Source organism: Dermacentor variabilis, chromosome 6, assembly GCF_050947875.1.
Source record: "Dermacentor variabilis isolate Ectoservices chromosome 6, ASM5094787v1, whole genome shotgun sequence".
Classification (NCBI taxonomy): domain Eukaryota; kingdom Metazoa; phylum Arthropoda; class Arachnida; order Ixodida; family Ixodidae; genus Dermacentor; species Dermacentor variabilis.
Window position 1 is genome coordinate 75,542,575 of NC_134573.1, and position 22,281 is coordinate 75,564,855.

The following is a 22,281-nucleotide window of genomic DNA, read 5'->3' on the forward strand; positions in this document are numbered from 1 at the left end:
CAGAAGTCTAAGATGTTCCTGATTCTATTTGCGATTACCTAAGTAAATAGTTTGTAGGCAACTGACAGTATGCTGACCGGTCTATAATTTTTCAAGTCTTTGGCGTCCCCTTTCTTATGGATTAGGATTGTGTTAGCGTTCTTCCAAGATTCCGGTATTCTCGAGGTCATGAGGCATTGCGTATACAGGGTGGCCAGTTTTTCTAGAACAATCTGCCCACCATCCTTCAAGAAATCTGCTGTTACCTGATCCTCCCCAGCTGCCTTCCCCCTTTGCATAGCTCCCAAGGCTTTCTTTACTTCTTCCGGCGTTACCTGTGGGATTTCGAATTCCTCTAGACTATTCTCTCCTCCTATTCTCTATTCTCTCTTCACTACCACTACAACCTGACAAAACGTTCGGCAGCGTGTGACACTCCTGTAAAACGTAAAGGCGAATGCCTGCTGAACACTTGGTAATGCAGTAAGTTGTACGATCGGAGGGGTGATACTTTTTTGCAAGACATAACGAGCCGCAACGTCAAGTACGCGTATGAAGCTTTAGGTCGACGCCGTGTAACACGAGCAGAACACAATTACGTCGCATCCTCTCAGCAAGGCATAGCAACACTCGTGGTGGAACGCCTTGCTCCCGCCACTTTGCACGTTGCATCTCGTTTCTCGCTTGGCGAGCATCCTTCCGAGGCCTACCGCGCAATCCGCCAGGCGCCGGGCGAGCGCCACCCACTGCCGTCTCTCGCTTCGCAGTCGACTCTTGCCACAACCGCCGCCGCCGCAACGTGACGTCAACGACGCAGCACCTGCTTTCTTTTTTTGTCTGCGAGCCCCTCTTTTTCCCCTTTCCACCCGCCCCTCGCTCGGAGAAGGTCACGTGACATGTGTCTGTTTTTTATGTCTGCGCGCCCCACCCGTTTCGCTTTCTACCTGATCCTCGCTCGGAGATCACAAGGTTTTTTGTACCACTCGACTAGACGCCGCGTTTTTATGCGAATCATATTAACGTAGGTTTCGGGCCTTCGCGCGACGCCCGGCGGTGGCCACCATTGACCCTGAAGTGGGGTCACGTGACATGACGTCACGTGATGACGTCACACAGGCTGCAGATGGGGCCTCATATCGCGCCGTCGGTCGCCTCCCGGCGGTGGCCACCATTGACCCTGAAGTGAGGTCACATGATGTGACGTCACGTGATGACGTCACACCGGCTGCAGATGGGGCCTCATATCGCGCCGTCGAACGTCGACCGGCGGAGGCCTCCACGCTTTGGTTCGCGCCGTCGCGCGCGACGCGGCGGCGGCGCCGCCATCATCGCTGCATCACGTGATATGTGACGTCACGCCAGGGATGAAGCGGCGCGCGCCCGCCGTCGCGTCAGTCTCTGTGCCCGCAGCCGCGCCAGCGTCTTTGCGCCGGGCGTGTATGCGGTCAAGATGCCTCCAAACGCTAAGGACACGCTAAGGTTAAGCCCAGTGGATGCTTCGCATCCACTGGGCTTAACCTTGATAAGCCTCCAATTTTTTTTCCAAGAAGAACGCCACAACGCGCCACTTAAGGTTGTCGCCTTCATGCGTTCTTAAACTTGCCGCGGTGCCTCACTGACTGTGGTGTTCCGCTGCTAATCATGAGGTTGTGGGTTCGATCCCGGGAGCGGCGGCAGCATATTCTGACGATGGAATGCAAGAAAGGCTCCTGTATCATGCATTAGATGCGCGATAAATAACTCCAGCTGGACAGGAGTAATGCGGAGCCTGCCACAAGAATGTGCCTCACAATAATATTGTTACAAGCACGGGGAAAAGGGGTTTATTTAGGCGTGCGAGAGCAGGAACGGCAGGCTACGAACAACAGGAATGGCCGCTGCACAGTCTTCGTTCTCCTCTTTCTTCCTCTTCTTGATCCACGCGTCCCTTTTACGCGCTTGGACGTAACATATACCTCTCCTCGCAGACAAAGCCCACTGGGCGAGTCAACAAGCTGGTCGTGGCGTGCATGATTTCAACCGTGCTACATGCGCGACTTGTGTCCTAGCAGAACGTCTACCATTGTTCGTGAGGCGCGCGAGAGTATAGTTCACTTCGCTGACTTTGTCGATGACAACATACGGTCCATCGTAGTTTGCCAGCAGCTTTTGGCACAAACCGCGCTTCCTTGTAGGAGTCCAAAGCCAAACGAGATCACCAGGGTGATATGCAACAGGCCGATGTCGTGCGTCGTAGCGGGCTTTGGAGTTTTCTTGTGATGCCAAAGTCCGCAGACGCGCAAGTCTCCGAGCCTCTTCAGCAAGGCATAGCGTATCGGCGACCGTAGGATTGTCGTGGTGGAGTTTTCTTGTGATGCCAAAGTCCGCAGACGCGCAAGTCTCCGAGCCTCTTCAGCAAGGCATAGCGTATCGGCGACCGTAGGATTGTCGTGGTGGTAAAAAGGGAGGACAGTGTCGAGCGTATACCGGGGCGGCCGAGCATATAGAAGGAAGAAGGGGCTGTAGCCGGTTGTCTCGTGCTTGGCGGTGTTGTAGGCGTAAGTAATAAACGGTAGAACTTCATCCCAATTCTTGTGATCGGACGCAACATACATGGAAAGCATATTTGTGATTGTCCGATTAGTGCGCTCAGTGAGGCCGTTCGTTTGCGGATGATACGGCGTCGAGTGCCTGAGGTGCGAGTTACATAAACGCACAAGCTCTTCCACGATATCCGCCGTGAATTGACGTCCCCGGTCGCTTATAATAACACCAGGCGGTCCATGTCTCAGAACAATAGCGTGAAGTAAGAAGAGCGATACTTCGGTGGCGGTGGCTGATGGTATAGCCGCTGTCTCGCAATAGCGCGTGAAATAGTCGGCGCAGACAATTATCCAGCGGTTCCCCTTAGATGACTTTGGAAAAGGGCCGAACAGATCAATTCCAACTTGCCGAAAGGGTGAGCTGGGAGGTGGCACAGGTTGAAGCAGACCAGATGGGGCAGTGGTTGGGCGTTTCCGACGTTGGCACTGTATGCAGCTGGCGACATACAACTCAACCGAATGTCGCATCCGGGGCCAGTAAAAGCGTTCTTGAATGCGATAAAGGGTGCGCACAGTGCCTAAGTGACCGGAGGTAGGGTCATCGTGCATAGCCTGAAGGATTGCTGGCCGGAGACGCTCCGGCACCACGAGAAGGAAGCGTGCACCCGTGCTTGAGTAGTTCCTTTTGTACAGGAGCCCGTCACGTAGACAGTAGCTGCTTGTTGCACTTGAATGGGCAGAAGTGAAGAGTGGCTCCAATTTGGTGTCTGTCCGTTGTTCTGCTTTGAACGCATCGATTTCTGGAAACGCGGATGTCACAGAAGCGATGAGATGATCAAAATCGTCTGCGTCGCAGTCCGTCGTAGTAAGCGGCATACGGGAAAGGCAGTCTGCGTCAGCGTGTTTTCGGCCACTCTTGTAGGCAACAGTGAAGTTATATTCCTGCAACCTCAAAGCCCAGCGCGCAAGGCGACCACAAGGGTCGCGAAGATTCACGAGCCAGCACAGGGAATGGTGGTCTGTGACGACTAGGAATGGGCGTCCGTACAAGTACGAGCGAAATCGCTGAACTGCAAAGATTACAGCGAGGCATTCTTGCTCTGTCACCGTGTAATTTCGTTCAAGTTTGCTTAATGATCGGCTTGCATAAGCAATCACGTGCTGACGGTCGTCATAACGTTGGACCAAGACGGCACCCAAACCGACGCCACTAGCATCTGTGTGGATTTCTGTCGGCGCAGTAGGATTGAAGTGGCGAAGGATAGGTCGGGAGGTCAGCAGGAACTTCAGCTGACGAAATGCAGACTCGCACTCGGGTGTCCACTCAAACCGTGCGTCTTTATGTAGCAGATTTGTCAGAGGATAAGCGACGTCAGCAAAACCAGGAATAAATCGGCGAAAGTAAGAGCAAAGACCCAGAAAACTACGAAGTTGCTTCACTGACTGCGGCGCACTGAATGCCTCAACAGCTGCCGTCTTGAGGGGATCAGGCCGGATACCGTCTTTGTCAACAAGATGACCCAGCACAAGGGTTTGACGGTCACCAAATTTACATTTCTTGGAGTTCAGGACCAGGCCGGCGTTTTTGATGCAGTCGAGGACAATATCCAGGCGCGTATTGTGCTCATTGAATGTGCGCCCGAATATAACAACGTCGTCAAGATAGCACATACAGATGTTCCATTTTAACCCACGCAGAATGGTGTCCATGAACCTTTCAAAGGTTGCTGGAGCGTTGCACAACCCAAATGGCATCACATTGAATTCGAATAATCCATCCGGGGTTATGAAGGCTGTTTTCTCTCTGTCTGTCGGGTGTATCGGGATTTGTCAATATCCTGAGCGCAGGTCCACTGAAGAAAAATAAGAGGCCGAATGAAGACAATCAATTGCATCATCAATCCGGGGCAGCGGGTAGACATCCTTCTTAGTCACGGCGTTTAATCTTCGATAATCGACGCAAAATCTCCAGTTACCATCTTTCTTTCTGACGAGTATGACCGGAGCTGCCCAAGGACTCGAGGACTCTTGTATTATTCCATTTTTCATCATGTCACTCACTTGTTCCCCGATTATCTTGCGCTCGTTAGGCGACACGCGATAAGGCTTTTGCCTGATCGGGCGCGCAGATCCCGTATCGATAGTATGGCGCGTTCGTGACTCGGGAATCGCGAACGCTTTGTCCGGCTGCGCAAAGTCAAACACTGACAGATGCTTAGAAAGCGTATCCACCAAGGTATGGCGCTCCCTTGTGCTGAGCGACTTGTTTATCATCGACAGAAGCTTTTTGTCTGAGACTTGGCGAGCGTCAGCAGGTTCACACGGCGAGTCTGTTAGTACGGCTACGGACGAAGACGTGTATTCTGTAAAGTAGGCGAGTTTCAAGCCGTCTGGAAGCAGGACGGGTTCTGCCGAGCAGTTGACCGTCCACGAGCCAGCACGCCCGTTGTCGATGGATACCACACAATGAGGGACAAAAACGTTCTTCTTCACACAATTTAGATGCATTGGCTCTACGGAGGCATCGAAACTGCCGGGAACTTCACCGCGACATACAACCGGCACGCACACCGAGGTGGACGCAAGCACAACAGTATCTGCAGACACACAAAGTTCACCTTGACTGCAAGTCTCCTCTAAGAGCCCGGACGAAACATGGTCATCGACGCAAACTTCCCCCGTGCGACAATCAACGGTCGCACCACACTGCCGCAAAAAGTCGATGCCCAAAATCACTTCGTGCGTCGATCGGGGAATAACTACAAACTCCGTCGCGAAAACTCCACCAGCCAGGGACACTTCAGCAGTGCACACACAAACAGGGCGCAACGACTCGCCGCTCACTCCACAAAATGTTGCAGCCTGGTCCCACGGAAATACAACTTTGCGCCCCAACCGACCTTTAAAACCGAGACTCATTACGGATACAGTTGCCCCGGTATCCACTAAAGCCATTGTAGGAACACCATCAACAAGTACATGCACTTTGTTCTTAATCATAGCAACTGCAGGGGGCATTTCTGTCGATAGCACGTGTCGAGCGACCTCACCCCCATCGGCCGCGCTAGCTAGTTTTCCGGTTGTGAAGGCGAGGCTGAGCGCCGCACTGGCGATGGAGATTGACGTAAACGCGGTGCACGAGAAGTTGGCGGTGGCGTCAAACTCCTGTCAGATGCCGGCGAGCGGCTCCGGAAGCTTCTCTGCCAGTAATCGTTGCCAGGAGGGACGCCAGCTGACCAAGAGGTGGTGCATGGCTGTTGAGTTGTCCTCGTAGGAGGTGTGGTCCTTGTTGAAGACCCCGATCGACGATTCCACGTTGTTGGGCGACGATTGCAAAATCTCGCTATGTGGCCCGCGACACCGCATTGGAAACACACCGGCAGGTGCCGCAAATTTCGATGTTCTTGCACGTAGTCACGCATGTTGCTGTCGACTGCATAGCCAGCAGGTGGGTCCCATTCATCATGGATAGGCATCGGCCGCCCGGAGGCGTGCGTGCGGCGAGGGCGTTGGTCGTAGTCATGATCTTGATAGCTTCGGGTCCCTCTCGTTTGTGGGGTAGACCTATACTCGACGGTCGCTGAGTGAACCGTGGGTTGCCATGCGGTCGAAACGGCCGTGTTTCGCATCTCGTGTGGTAAGTACGCACCAGCGATGCCGGGTGTGCAACGGTACATCTCTTCCCGATGGAGCAACTCTTCGCGAACAATCTGCCGTATTGTTGATGGAAGGTCAACACACGAACTCGGGTCTACACTTGCCACCGTTGTGACATTAGCCAGGCGACCGAACTTCGGTATTATCCGTCGCATCTTCAGCGTCTCGAAGGTCCTGCAGTGGCGAATGACGTCAGACACGGAATCCAAGCTTTCTTTGCCGATCAAAAAATTGTATACGTCTTCGGCTATTCCTTTCAACAAATGTCCAACTTTGTCATCTTCAGACATTTGAGAGTTGACTATTTTACATAGTTTCAGCACTTCTTCGATATAAGTCGTGCAGGTCTCGCCGGGAATCTGAGCTCTTTGCGAAAGCGTCTGTTCGGCGCGTTTCTTTTTTGCGCTAGAGTCTCCAAAACACGCTCTGAGCTCCTCTACGAAAAGCTCCCATGAAGTGAGCGTGTCTTCGTGATTCTCATACCAGACGAGTGCTGTGTCGGTAAGGGAAAACACAACATTTGACAACTGTGCGGTCGAGTTCCAACCGTTAGATCGGCTCACCCTTCGGTAGTTTGTGAGCCACTCGTCGACATCTTCTCCGGCTTTTCCTCCGAAAGTGAGTGGCACCCGGTAGTATTGCCACGGAACGCCAGGTGCTTGCCTTGAAGCTGCGTCAGAACCTTCGGGAATCTGGCAGGCGTATTCAGTCATGTCAGGTGATGGTGGCGGAAGTCCGGCAAGTCGACGGCTTCGGCGAAGTTGTAGCAGCGTAGGCTCCGTGGTTACGAGGTGTACCCCGCACCGTCCACCAATTTGTTACAAGCACGGGGAAAAGGGGTTTATTTAGGCGTGCGAGAGCAGGAACGGCAGGCTACGAACAACAGGAATGGCCGCTGCACAGTCTTCGTTCTCCTCTTTCTTCCTCTTCTTGATCCACGCGTCCCTTTTACGCGCTTGGACGTAACAATATTGTGGTTTTGCTTGGTAAATCGCCGAAATTTACTTTTTGATTCTAATATGTGTGCTCACAATGTGCTCACTGTGTTTAAAGCCCGCGGTGAATCACAAGAAACAAGTAAATCGACAGAAAAGCACGTTGGCCGCGCTTTTTATATTCGTAAGCATTTCTATGCTTACTCAACGAGTGAAAACGACCGTCCATTAACGTGAGACCAAAGCTTTCAAGATAGGGCCCGCAGCAGCGAGCGAATTGACCTTCGTGGTGTCTCTCGCTTCAACGCTAACTAAACAGCTAAACAGCGAGAACATAGCGCACAAGAAGCTATCAGCACTGGCTCCACTCTGTCCCCATCGCAAATCGCTTTGAAGATAAAGGCCCGTGCGGCTTCGCCATACGCAGCCGCCGCCGGATTACGGTTGGTTACGGTTCATAATGGTTAGACGCGAATGCATAAGTCGCTAAAGAGCGATAACGGCTTATATTGATCGGAACGTCATCAACGTATCCGGTGCCGCCACTTGTAATTTGCTTGCCTCATCAATTCCCATTGCGCCGCTGGCCGCAGCAGTTCGTGTCGGTGCAGCGCTGTCGTTTAAACTGGTCGGGTCAAGTTTCATAACTTTGATATTGACACCGGGCTGCGTGGAGGTGAGCGAGTGGCACAATGCTTACACATACTTATACAAGTCCCAGAGTAGTTCTTGCATAAATTTTTTTAATGGACAGCGCAAAGAGCGATGGTAGGAAGAACGTTAGGAATAATTAAGAGACAGGAAGCGAGCGGTGTGGATGAGGGAACAAACGGGAATAGCCGATATTCTAATTGACATTACGAGAATGAAATGGAGCCGGGCAGGCCATGTAGTGCGTAGGATAGATAACCGCTGGACCATTAGAGTTACATAATGAGAGCTGAGAGAAGGGAAGCGCAGTCGAGGACGTCAAAAGACTAGGTGATGTGATGAAATTAGGAACTTCGCAGGCGGAAGGTTGGAATAGGGTGGCGCAGGACACCGGTAATTGGACATCGCAGGAAAACGCTTTCGTCATGCAGTGGACAACGAATAGGATCTTGCTGCTGCTGCTGATCAACTTTCTTTGGCTCTTCCCCGCACTTTGCAGTCCATCACTTTCTGGCCGCTTAATGCCAACTTGGGACACATGTGTTACTGGGTGCTATTATCACCGAACACCTATAATTATTTTACAGAAGGGAAACTCTACCTTCTACAGTGCAACGGAAATATTAGCGGTGTTGTCGTTAACCAAAGCATGCAACCGAGCGGTCGCACTAGTAAAATCAGAGGTAACATCGTCATCATTGTGTTGTGGGCAATATGACCCTAGCCTTTGGTATAATGGTTGGTCTGGTAGTGTTGCACACTCGCTGGTTTTGTGCATTTTGTTACCGCTGTTTGAGGTGGTATTCGTGTGTACGGCACTCTGCATCTTTCTCTCCATATATCTTTGATAAGTAGACAATTGACCGAGAGGGCTCAATTGCCCAAACAGAAAAAAGCACAGGTCAAACAAGCAAGATTATACAGTTCATTGTTAATGGAGAATCAAGCAGTACACGTAATCCCAAATTTTCTTACATCCGGGTCATTCATTGCACGCGAAACATCCGACACCCCAAACTTTAGCATCACCGATTCTCTGGAAAAGAAATGGGCTCGTGAGCGGTTGTGTGAATAAGTGCTCACCAAAGTATTTTTCTCGAGAAAAGATGTGGTGACGTAAGCACTCTTGTTTTCGCGAAGAAGCAGTAGTTGGTTGGAGGAAACTTTTTTCTATTGAAATGTGAAACTACATAGACTGATTAGTCTTAACTTTGAATATTTTACTAGCGTTGTTCTTTCTTGTGGCGTAATAGGTAAACAGACATAAGAATTTGTTGCGTCGAATTGGTTCCGTGAAAAAGCTGAAAAATTGTGCGTTTTCAAAATCTTTTTGCATAAGTGCCGTTTCATCCACAATAACTTTGAACGCTTTGGCTGTTGTTATAATTTACGCATAAACATCGCTAAATTAATAAACAATTCGTTCTATTAAAATTACTGCCAATGCTGCTTCAAGTAAATTAATTAATTAATAAGTATTTATACAATTACTCTATATTTCCGACATAAATATAATGTTGTAGATATGTCCACGAGGCGTGGCAAAAGGAAACATATATGTTTCCTGACAGGGCCTTCGCCTCGGGAGTACACATCAGACAGCATTTTTACCAAATCAAATACAATGTGGAATGACTATTGTTGCGTTTCGCCTGCGACACGTGGTTTTGCCGGCGCGACTGCGGCGGGGCGGCGGACATTTTGGCCCGATCGTCGTCGCCGCAACACTCATCGCCAGGTGTTTCCAGGCGCGACTGCGGCGATGCGACCGCCTAGGGATCATCCTCGCATTCCAGTCATTGTGCCCGAAACAGGCGATGCCAAAGCAGGGATCTCATTCCAGTTATTGGGCCCGAAACAGGCGATGCCAAAGCAGGGATCTCGTTCCAGTCATTGTGCCCGAAACAGGCGATGCCAAAGCAGGGATCTCATTCCAGTTATTGGGCCCGAAACAGGCGATGCCAAAGCAGGGATCTCGTTCCAGTCATTATGCCCGAAACAGGCGATGCCAAAGCAGGGACCATCTTCTCATTACAGTCATTGTGTCCGACCGGCAGCGCCACGACAGGGTGCTACGAGATCGTGCTCGACATGGTGCTACGGCATCGCTACGACAGTGTGCGTCACCATTAGCCCATTGTACATTCACGTGCTCGTCTTTTGAGGGGTTCCTTCTTGCCCTCAACTGCGAGAGTATAAAAACAGCTGCCCCCGGACGCCAAAAGGAGGGCTCCGATTTCTTCTGTTGAGTGAAGTGCTCTCCCGTCTCTCTACTTCGGTCAAACCTGACCGCCAACTCTTTGCGATGTTAAAATAAACAAGTTGTTTCGTTGCTACCAGTCGACTCATGCTTTGCCGGGACCTTCGGATGCTTGCAGTTGTACCCCAGGCCGCCAGGCCAACGCTACCCTTGGGGCTTGCGACCCAGGTACAACCACGGGCGTCAGCGCCGAGTTCCCAACAGATCGTACCAGCAGTCAGATCCAAACATCTGGTTGCCAGCGGTGAGATCGCCTACGACTTCAAACAACGGTCTGCCAGCGGCGAGATCGCGACAACGGAGGCCAGCAGCAAAGAGATGCAGTTGACAGTATGCTGAGCAGCTCAACGACGATCCGGGAGCAGTGCAACGAGCCCTGTGTGACGACTGGTTGCCTGCAGCGGAACGACTGCGCGGAATTCCTGCCTGCGAGGTTTGGTGAGTGCGGGACTTTCTTCTTCTGAGCTTTGCCAGGCTTTTTGTTAGTGTCAGAAACAGAGCTGGTAATTGTGGTTGTCGTTGCTGCCGGGTTAGTTGCGGCAAGACAATAGTAAGCAGTAGAGAAAGCAGCATTCAGAGCAGCCATGGATTTGAAGTCGTTGCGCAAACCGAAATTGTTGGAGCTTGCAAGAGAGTTGGGTCTGGATGTCTCAGACAAACTAAGAAAACCAGAACTGATAAAGGCTATTCTTGAGTTAGAGGCTGAGGATGACGAGCTGTCGGAATGCCTTGAGACCATTGAAGAGAGAGAGACTGCAAAAAGACAGGAGCGCGAACTTAAAGAGCAAAAAGAAAAAGAAGAGCGCGAACGTAAAGAACAGAAAGAGCGAGAGCAACAAGAGAAAAAAGAAGAGCGTGACCGTCAACACGCTTTGGAAATGAAGCGTCTCGAGATAGAGATGGAACGCGCTCGTAATGGAAGTCAGGCACACGGTGCAGGAGAACGAGTATTGTTCAAAATGACTGACCTGATGCGGCCGTTTAAGCTTGGAGAGGACATTGGTTTGTTCCTGGTTAACTTTGAGCGAACGTGCGAGAAGCAGGGGTTCTCTCGGGAAACGTGGCCACAGCGCTTGCTCACTTTGTTACCCGGCGAGGCGGCCGACGTAGTCGCTCGCTTGGATAGAGAGGAAGCAGAGGATTTCGACAAAGTAAAATCGAGTCTGCTAAAAAAGTACCGGCTGTCTGCGGAGGCGTTCCGTCGGAAGTTTCGGGAAAATGAGAAAGGCAAAAGTGAGTCATATACAGAGTTTGCGTATAGGCTTATGTCGAACATGCAGGAGTGGCTCAAAGAAGAGAAAGCGTTTGGTGACCACGATAAAGTTCTGCAGTGTTTCGGGCTAGAACAGTTTTATAGTCGGTTACCGGAGAACGTGCGATACTGGGTCTTGGATAGGCCAGACGTGAGTACGGTGGCTAGAGCCGCTGAGCTAGCCGAGGAGTTTGTGACGCGTCGAGCTCGCGGAGCTAAGGACGGTCAAAAGGGTGAATTTGGCTCCAAGTCTGAGAGGCCAAGGTTCGCGCCCATGAGATTTAAGGGGGACACGCGTAGTGAGGATGCGAGTGAAAGCAATCCGACCAAACGTAAAGAGACGGCAGCCGAAGCCGAACGCAGAAAGCGGTTCGAGATGAGGCGAGCGGGCGTTTGTTATACGTGCCAGAAGCCGGGTCACTTTTCGGCGCAGTGTCCGGAAACAACACCAAAAGTTGTGTTTTTTTCAATAGGCAGCACTGACGAGAACATGAAGCTTCTCGAGCCTTACATGCGAGACCTCCTCGTGAACGGGAAAGAGTGCCGAGTGCTTCGCGATTCCGCAGCTACGATGGATGTAGTTCACCCGTCTTACGTAGAACCCCATATGTTCACGGGCGAGTGCGCGTGGATCAAGCAAGCCGTGGAAGCTCATAGCGTGTGTCTGCCGGTAGCAAAGGTGCTTATTGAAGGACCTTTCGGAGCGCTTGAGACGGAGGCGGCAGTGTCATCTATGCTGCCACCCCAGTACCCGTACCTATTTTCAAACAGGTCCGATCACCTCCTGCGCGAGAAGGGGCTTTTGTTTGGTGAAGCTAGTGTTCAGGCCTTAACCAGATCGAAGGTTCGAGAGCTCGCTGCAAAGGCGGTAGTTGCGGGGCCGACGTTATCAAACAACGAAAAAGGGTCAGAGGCGCAGCAAGCTGATATTCAGAGCACGCCCGAACTGAATAGACTTGAGTCTGTAACGTTAAAGGCGCCAGATACTGGAGAGGAAATGCCCGACACGGGAAAGTTAGAAGAGCTATCTACTGATTTGCTCATCGCGCCTACGTCAGACGGACTTGATAGGTTGCTAAAAGTCAGCCGGTCGGCTTTGATAGCCGAGCAAAAAAAGGATGGCAGCCTGGAAAACGTGCGCTGCAATGTCAAAGAAGGTATCGCCAGGAAAACTGCTCGTTTTGTGGAAAGGGGTGGAGTCCTGTACCGGAAGTATCTAGACCGCAGAGGAGTGGAGTTCGATCAGCTGGTCGTGCCTCAATGCTATCGTCAGGATCTGTTGCGCTTGTCACATGGGGGTTCGTGGTCCGGACACCTAGGAGTTAAGAAAACTAAGGACCGTCTCTTGCAAGAGTACTATTGGCCAGGGTGTTTTCGGGACGCAGACCATTTCGTGAGGACATGTGACACTTGTCAGCGGGTGGGCAAACCAGGGGACAAATCAAGGGCGCCGTTGAAATTGGTACCTATCATAACGGAGCCTTTTAGACGGCTCGTTATTGATACAGTGGGACCTCTGCCGGTAACAGCCACGGGGTACAGACACATTTTGACTGTGATCTGCCCAGCGACAAAGTTCCCTGAAGCAGTGCCGCTTAAAGAACTCAGCTCAGTTGAGATAGTTAATGCACTACTGTCCATATTTGCGCGAGTTGGTTTTCCTGCAGAAATTCAATCAGATCAGGGCACAGTGTTTACTAGCGCTTTGACGACAACTTTTCTCGAAAGGTGTGGGGTAAAGCTGCTACACAGCTCAGTGTACCACCCACAGTCGAATTCCGTTGAGAAGCTCCACTCCGTCATGAAGCGCGTGTTGAGAGCGTTGTGTTTTGAACATCGAACTGACTGGGAGCTGTGTCTGCCTGGGGTGATGTTTGCTTTAAGGACCGCGCCGCATGCGGCTACGGGGTTTTCGCCAGCTGAACTGGTGTACGGTCGCTCGCTTCGATCTCCGCTTCGCATGCTTCGAGAATCGTGGGAAGGTAGGGGCGACGACCCAGTCGTGGTGGAGTACGTGCTTAAGCTCCTCGAACGCTTAAGAAGGGCACAGGAGTTGTCAGGTGAAGCAATGACAAAGGCCCAGCAGAGGGCCAAGGTTTATTATGATCGGACAGCCAGGGCCCGTCGTTTTGAGGTTGGCGATGAGGTCATGATATTGCGCACATCGCTAAACAACAAACTAGACGTGCAGTGGGAGGGCCCAGCACGAATTGTTCAGAAACTGTCGGACGTTAACTACGTGGTAAGTCTGCCAGGAAAGCGGAAAGCACAGCAAGTTTACCACTGTAATCTGCTCAAACCTTATAGACAACGGGAAGCAGTGGTGTGCATGATGATAAACGTTCCTGAAGAGCTTCCAGTCGAGCTTCCGGGACTAGGCTCAGTGACGAACAGGGAAGACACCGGTCAAGTCATTAGTGACCTTATCAGTAAAGCACCGCTGTCGCCCGAGCAGAAAACCGAGCTACACCAGCTATTACAAGAGTTTCAAGGTCTGTTCTCTGAGAGGCCTGGTAGGACTTCTGTACTTACTCATGATATAGAACTTACCTCCCCAGAGCCAGTACGATCCAAGGCGTATCGGGTGTCACCCCGCCAGAGTGATATTATGGAGGCTGAGGTAAAGAAAATGCTACAGCTCGGTGTTATTGAGGCAGGTGAGAGTGATTATACCTCCCCTTTGATTTTAGTTGAGGTACCGGGCAAGGAACCTCGTCCTTGCGTCGACTACCGCAGGCTTAATTCCATCACTAAGGATCAAATTTATCCGATCCCTAACATCGAGGAGCGCCTTGAGAAAGTTAGTAGCGCTCAGTTTATTTCCACCCTAGATCTTGTCAGGGGTTATTGGCAGGTTCCACTTACAGAAGAGGCTAGTAGGTATGCGGCGTTCATTTCACCAATGGGAACATTCCGTCCTAAAGTGTTGAGTTTTGGTTTGAAGAACGCGCCATACTGTTTTTCAAGTCTCATGGATAAAGTGTTGCGGGGACAGCAAGCATTCGCTTTACCGTATCTAGACGACGTAGCGATATTCTCCGCATCCTGGTCTGAGCATATGGCACACTTGCGGGCAGTGCTAACCCGCCTGCGCGAAGCGGGCTTGACAGTCAAGGCTCCTAAGTGCCAGTTAGCACAGGCCGAGGTTGTCTACCTCGGTCACATGATTGGTCAGGGTCGTCGCCGCCCCTCTGAAATAAAAGTGGCCGCTGTGCGAGACTTTCCGCAACCGCGCACAAAGACCGATATTCGGTCGTTCTTGGGTGTCGCCGGCTACTATCAGAGGTACATCCCTAGGTACTCTGATATCGCGGCTCCCCTGACGGATGCTCTAAGAAAAACAGAGCCTCAAACAGTCGTCTGGGACGAGACCAAGGAAAGAGCTTTTAGCGCCCTAAAGAGTGCCCTAACAAGCCAGCCTGTGCTACGATCGCCAGACTATACAAAAGGGTTCATTGTTCAGTGCGATGCTAGTGAGCGAGGCATGGGCGTTGTACTGTGCCAACGGGAAAATGGAGAAGTAGAACACCCCGTCCTGTATGCTAGTCGTAAGCTGACCAGTCGTGAGCAGGCGTATAGCGCCACCGAGAAAGAGTGTGCGTGTCTCGTGTGGGCCGTTCAGAAATTGTCATGCTATCTAGCCGGCTCGAGGTTTATCATTGAGACGGATCACTGCCCTCTCCAATGGCTGCAGACCATCTCTCCCAAAAATGGCCGCCTCCTGCGCTGGAGCCTCGCTTTACAACAATATTCCTTTGAGGTGCGTTACAAAAGGGGAGTCTCAACGGTAACGCCGATGGCTTAAGTCGAAGCCCCTAACGTAGGAATCAGCCTCAAAATTGTTTGTTACTGATGTTTTTTTTCCTGAGGCAGGATTTTTTTAACATATTGCTTTTGTTTAGTGTTTCAAAGTGATGATATGCTTTCTAGTGCAAGTTTTCAATTTGTGGACGCGTTCTGAGTGATGCTAGACTACTGTAAGGAACTAGGCAGTGGTATAAAAAGGGGAAAGAGCCTGGCAGGGCTTAGTGAGGGTTGTGCCGTGCTTGCTGACTGAGCGGTTGAGTTTCAGCGTAGTTCTAACGCTTACCGGGAACGAGAACAAAAATGTGAACTCTCCCGAAGTCACTTTGCAGTGTCCCGTGCGAACCTGAACAAGAGAACGAGGCCTTCTCTGTGCGCTGCGCTCAAGAAACGTCGAGGGACGCCCGACTTCGGTTATGAGCATCATCGAGCGACATCCCTCCGGACAGCGGATGCAGTCCCCTGTCCATCGGGATCTCCTTCCCCCGGCGGGGCGGTCTGTTGCGTTTCGCCTGCGACACGTGGTTTTGCCGGCGCGACTGCGGCGGGGCGGCGGACATTTTGGCCCGATCGTCGTCGCCGCAACACTCATCGCCAGGTGTTTCCAGGCGCGACTGCGGCGATGCGACCGCCTAGGGATCATCCTCGCATTCCAGTCATTGTGCCCGAAACAGGCGATGCCAAAGCAGGGATCTCATTCCAGTTATTGGGCCCGAAACAGGCGATGCCAAAGCAGGGATCTCGTTCCAGTCATTGTGCCCGAAACAGGCGATGCCAAAGCAGGGATCTCATTCCAGTTATTGGGCCCGAAACAGGCGATGCCAAAGCAGGGATCTCGTTCCAGTCATTATGCCCGAAACAGGCGATGCCAAAGCAGGGACCATCTTCTCATTACAGTCATTGTGTCCGACCGGCAGCGCCACGACAGGGTGCTACGAGATCGTGCTCGACATGGTGCTACGGCATCGCTACGACAGTGTGCGTCACCATTAGCCCATTGTACATTCACGTGCTCGTCTTTTGAGGGGTTCCTTCTTGCCCTCAACTGCGAGAGTATAAAAACAGCTGCCCCCGGACGCCAAAAGGAGGGCTCCGATTTCTTCTGTTGAGTGAAGTGCTCTCCCGTCTCTCTACTTCGGTCAAACCTGACCGCCAACTCTTTGCGATGTTAAAATAAACAAGTTGTTTCGTTGCTACCAGTCGACTCATGCTTTGCCGGGACCTTCGGATGCTTGCAGTTGTACCCCAGGCCGCCAGGCCAACGCTACCCTTGGGGCTTGCGACCCAGGTACAACCACGGGCGTCAGCGCCGAGTTCCCAACAGATCGTACCAGCAGTCAGATCCAAACACTATATATCATAAAAAGAAGTAGGACCAAACAAAGGTGTTATAATGCATCGGAAACACAAGCAAACGTTCACTTGACATATATTATGGTGAACTGAACTGAATAAACTACATAGAGTAACAAGTCATGCAATATGGAGCAATACGTTGAGTCACTATATAAATATTAATATATGGGATGAGATTATAATCACAAGTCAAGATACGCATTACATACAACGATGAATTTCATTACCTATTAACAGCAGTTCCAACACCGAATAATATCAAGTAGTAACGGATACTTTTCACGAGTAGTTTTATTTTCCTTTTATATTGCCAAATAGTTTTACTGTTTAGAGCGTGATCAAATACAGGATATCTATTACAAAGGAATAGTATTTGTTTATGCATTGTTTGGGTATCATAGCTTGACTGGAGTCTATGTCCAACTAAAATATTCGTACGTAAATTATATACTACATCCCGCTTTAAATATTTTTCGAAGAAAAGTGCGAAGTTGTTCTTGATTTGACAATAAACAAATATTCCTAGGAAGGAACTGTAGAGGTCGGCGTAAGGGAATATTTTTAGAGCTGTCTGGTACAGATATTGAAAAAACATACTAAATGCAAAGCTCTTTTCTTGGAGTGCGAAGAGCCGTTGCAAATCAGTCTTGTTGCCTAATCCCCAAACTAAATGATAATACACAAGATGTGAATGAATTAGTGCAAAATAAAATTGTTTCCTTAAACGCATCGGTACAAGCTGTTTCAGCCGGTACATCAAGCCTATGGACAAAGATGCCTTCAAAGGTACATGGATGACGTGGTCGGACGAGCTAAAATCACATTTGAAGCAAACCCTAAGGAATCGGCAGGCATTTGTTAACATGATTTCAGTATTGTAGATGCCTAATTAGATATGATGGTGAATGGCTTTATTTTTAAGAGCGAAAATCATGTATTGCCTTTTGTTTACATTAAGCGCTATTTCTTTAATATTCAGCCATGCATATAAATCGCTAAGCCAGGCATTAGCTTGTGATTCCAGCAAGGCAGGATCAGATCCGGAAAAGAAAACATTTGTATTGTCTGCATAAATAACGATATCTGGGGTTCAAAGTATAGTTACAATATCATTTATGTATATAATAAAGAGCGAAGGACACAGAATTGATCCCTGAGGAAAACCATATTTCACAATGCCGGTGTCAGACTAATTTTCGTGAAGTTGTGTGTACTGTTTTCTTCCACTCATGTAATTTTCTATAATTTGCCAGACACTCCACGAATTCTGTACATTTCTAGTTTTTTTAAAGGTGGTATGTCATGTCTGATGGAATCAAACGCTTTGCCAAAATAAATAAAAATAGCAATAGTATAGAGCTTGTTTTCAAAGTATGAAAGTATGTTATCCCTAATATGTAATAGAGCTGTTTCAGTTGATTTTTCCGTTTGATGTCCGTACTGCTGTTTACAAATCACCTTTTTATCCTTTAAAAAGCTGTTTATTCCTTTGTAAATTACTTGCTCAGGAATATTAGAAAAAAGGGGCTATACAGAAATTGGTGTATAATTGTTAAAATCGTTTTTGTTTCCACCTTTAATATTTACTGTACACGTGCAAGTGGCAATCTGTCGGGGAATATGCCAGTAAGAAGCATTCTGTTGCATATATAGGTAAGTGGACTGACAAAAAATCATCAGCGGCTTTGATCGGAATGGGGCTAATACTGTCGTCTACTGGCGAACAAACGTTTTTCAACGCTTTTATTAGGTCTGTATTTTATTCTTCCTATGTAGGCGTTAGAAACAGCGATTCACTGCGAGTTGGAAAATATACGAGTGGATAGACTTGGATGACTGTACACATTCCGAGTCATTGATAGCGCTTGCGTCCAAGAAGTGTTTATTTAACCGGTTTGCAAGCAATTGACCAGAGAGAACAGTTCGATTTATGATTACCTCAGAAGGCAAAGATGTTATTCTTCCGGTTATAAGTTTATTAAATTCTTTCCAAAGCAATTTGGGGTTGTGCATTACTAAGGAAAACTTGTTTTCGTAATAATCAGATCTTGCTTTCTTGAGGCCAATATTGAGCCTGTCGCGAAACTTTTTAATTCTCAATTATTTGCTTTTAGAAACCGAGAGAATAATCTATTTTTTATTAGCGCGCTTATACAAATCTCTGGTAATCCATGCCTTTTTCGCTTTTCTGTGCTTTTTGACAACAATGTGTGGGAATGCCTCGTCATAATTGTGAAGAATCTTTCTAAGAACACATCATATGCTTTACACGGATTCGTTTCTCTCTACACCTTAGTCCAGTTAGTCTGAGCTATCAAATAACAAAATCTGGCCACGCTGAACTCATTCACGATTTGTCTCTTGCATTAGCTTTCACTCAAATGTTTCTTTAGTGTAAATTGTGCAAAAAGGGAGAAATTATCACTTATTTTAGACATAAATAGCCCATACAAAATGTTGTACAAGGGAAAACTTGTAAAACATAAGTCCATGAACGTTTCAGAATGCTATGTAACTCGCGTGGGACAATCAATACCATTTTCACTACCGTATGAAAGTGCTAATTCAAGCAACTTTACCTGCTTAGAATTATATTTCATAAGGTCAATATTTAGGTCACCAAAGATTATTGTTTGCCATTTATTAATGCTTGCGCGTTCAAAACAAGACTGTATGAATTCAAAAACTACGTCTTTTATGTTGTTAGGGGGACGGTAGATTAGAAGGCAATCAATTGCGTCACTGCGGTGTAATATAGCGAGAGCCTCAAGATCTTCCTGTAAAACAGTGTAATCAAACAAAACATTATAGGGTAGGCTTTTTGAGACGTATAATATAAGTCCTGCTCCAGGTTTTTCTTTTCTTAACACAGAAATGTTTACATACCCCGGAAACTTCTAACATCGGCATCAGAGGAGTACCAAGTTTCGGAAAAACCTATAAGGTCAAATGTGTAATTCATTTGCTGAAGATCGGCTTCAATTTCGTTTACTTTGTTTCGTGTTTCGTGTGCATTGAGGTGATATTGACACGTGTACATGTTGATCTTTCCCGGGTGACCATGTTTCACCGCTTAACAAATGCTATCGCACAGCGCAGGACGCGCCTGCATGTATAGGAAGTTCCTGGAACGTTACCGATGCTTCTATCCGCTGTCTGTTGTCGCAGAACCTTGTGTTATCTGATTTCATCACGTGACGCGAATGGTGTAGAACTTTGTGGAAGGCACGCGGGTCCCAAAGATTAGTCTGGAACGTTCGATGACTGTTGTATCAAATCCGACGCGCTGGACCTGCTGATCAGATTTTCGACGATCGCCGACCGTGTTCGCCGCTATCGTTGTGCTATAAGTGTAGCCTGTTTTTGTGGGCACAGGTTCGCCCAATAAAAGTTAGTTTTACCTTCTACAGTATTGCTACTGTGTTTTCAACGTCCCCACCTCGTGGCATCTGGTGGAGGTGCTTTTCGTTCATGTACCGGACGCCCCCGACAAGCCGTGATCCAAGCCCAGACCGCAAAGACAACACGAACGTAGTCCCGGACCATCGAGCGAGCCGCCGTCTTCAACAACTGCCCCCGGAGCACGGAATTTTGCCTGAGACCAGGAAGATCACCACCAAGTGCACCCCAATGGCAGCCCCAGCATCCCCCATCGTGCTGCAGCAGCCCAGGGAGCCTCCGACGTTCTGCGGTTCAACGTTCGAGGTCCCGGAAAGCTGGCTTGACACATACGAGAGGGTTGCTGCTTTTAACAGCTGGAACAGCGACGACAAACTGCGACATGTCTTCTATGCATTGGAAGACGCTGCCAGGACGTGGTTCGAGAACCGAGAAGCCACCTTAACGACCTGGGAGCTGTTCCGAAGCGGCTTTCTGCAGACATTCGCAAGCGCCGTACGCCGAGAACGAGCCCAAACGCTATTAGAAACCCGGGTGCAACTACCAAATGACACCACCACGATTTTTACAGAAGAAATGAGCCACCTATTCCGCCACGCCGACCCGGAAATGTCCGAGGAAAAGAAAGTCCGCCTCCTCATGCCTGGTGTGAAGGAGGAACTTTTTGCCGGAATGGTACGAAGCCCACCGAAGACCGTCGACGAGTTTCTTCGCGAGGCCACCAGCATCGAGACGACACTTGAGATGCGAAACCGGCAGCTCGACCGCCGCACGAACTCGACAAACTACGCCGGAGTTCAGTCACTGGCCACTGAAGACCTACGCGAGACTATACGAGCGGTCGTGCGGGAGGAGCTACAGAAGCTGTTCCCATCATCACAGCCTCAAGTGGCTTCGATTGCCGACGCGGTACGTGACCAGCTCCAACAACTCGGAGTAGCCCCTGAACCGCCGCAGCCTCAGCCGCAAGCGATGAGCTACGCCGCCGTCGCCCGCCGTCAAGGTCCCCCTCCACGACAGCGCCAGGGCCCCGTAACGCCGCAATTCCGTCGTCCACCGCCGCCGCCGCCAGCACGCCCACCCATCTCCCAGCGCAGCTACGCGAGGAAGACAGATGTTTGGCGCGCTTCTGACCACCGCCCGCTCTGCTACGACTGCGGAGAAGCGGGTCACGTCTACCGACGATGCCCATACCGGGAGATGGGACTGCCAGGTTTCGCCGTCAACGCTTAGCGCCCGCAGCAAGGTGAACGCCCTCGAGATATCGCCGACTACCTCGCCGCTACTCCGTGGAGCTCTCGACGACCGTCGCGTTCGCCATTACCAGGCCGGTACCTGTCGCCGCAGCGCCGACCATACACTGGCCCAGCCCGAGGCCGGTCAGCGAGCCCATATCCGGACAACTAAAAGCAGCAACCGATGGAGGTGCCGTTGCTGTTCGTCGAACTGACGAAGATCCTCCGCCGCCGACGAAGACGACGAAGAAACCATCTCGACGACATAACGACACCGCGCCGTCCCGACGAAGTCTGAAAGCAAAAAATGCGACGACGACAGATGACCCGACGACGCGACATTCCAGCTTCAGTTCAACACGACGCAGCCGCGATCCGACGCCAAGACCTATCTGCAATGCCAGACAAAGAACAACCGACCTCGACGTGCTTCTCGACGGCCACGCAGTTACCGCCTTAGTGGACACAGGGGCCGATTACTCCGTAATGAGTGGACACATCGCCGCCCAGTTGAACAAAGTTAAAACTGCATGGGAAGGCCCTCAAATTCGAACCGCTGGGGACACCTCATTACGCCGACTGGAATCTGCACGGCAAGAATAACCGTTCATGACCGGACTTACCCTGCCACCATCGTTATCCTCCAACAGTATTCACGAGACGTCATTCTCGGCATGGACTTCCTGAACCAACACGGCGCAATCATAGACCTGAAGTCAAAATCGCTAACGCAGCGATACCGCCGGAGAGCTCTCGTAGTCACCACGCCTTGAGTGTTCTCGAAGATCAAGTGAGCATCCCGCCTCGCCCGAGCATTGTTATTTCGGTCGGCACCGAAATGCCCACTGACATAGAAGCAGTCATCGAAGGCGATCAACGTCTACTGCTCCACCGTGAAATTTGCGTCGCTAGAGGAATCGCTCCACCGCACGGAGGAAACACGAAAGTGTTGCTGACAAACTTCAGCGAGGAGTTCAAGCACATCAACAAGGGCACGACGATCGCATACATCGAGGCAATTCTGGAAACGAGCAATGCGTTTGTGCTGTCGGATTCTGCCGCATGTACCCCGACGACCGTAGTTCCCGAACCAGACTTCGACATAAATCCAAGTCTCCCCATGATTAAGCAACAACATCTGAGAAGCTTACTTCGACGATATACAGAGTGCTTTTTGACGTCATCAAGGAATCGGCAAAGGCCAGTAGCAAAGCATCGCATAATAACCGAA

At 50.0% G+C, this 22,281-nt stretch overlaps 1 protein-coding gene across 2 annotated transcripts in view; it reads left to right on the plus strand.

Moving 5' to 3' along the window:
- Positions 1 to 22,281, plus strand: part of LOC142584878 (membrane metallo-endopeptidase-like 1) — a 301,228-nt gene that overhangs the window by 140,863 nt on the left and 138,084 nt on the right. The window lies entirely within an intron of this gene.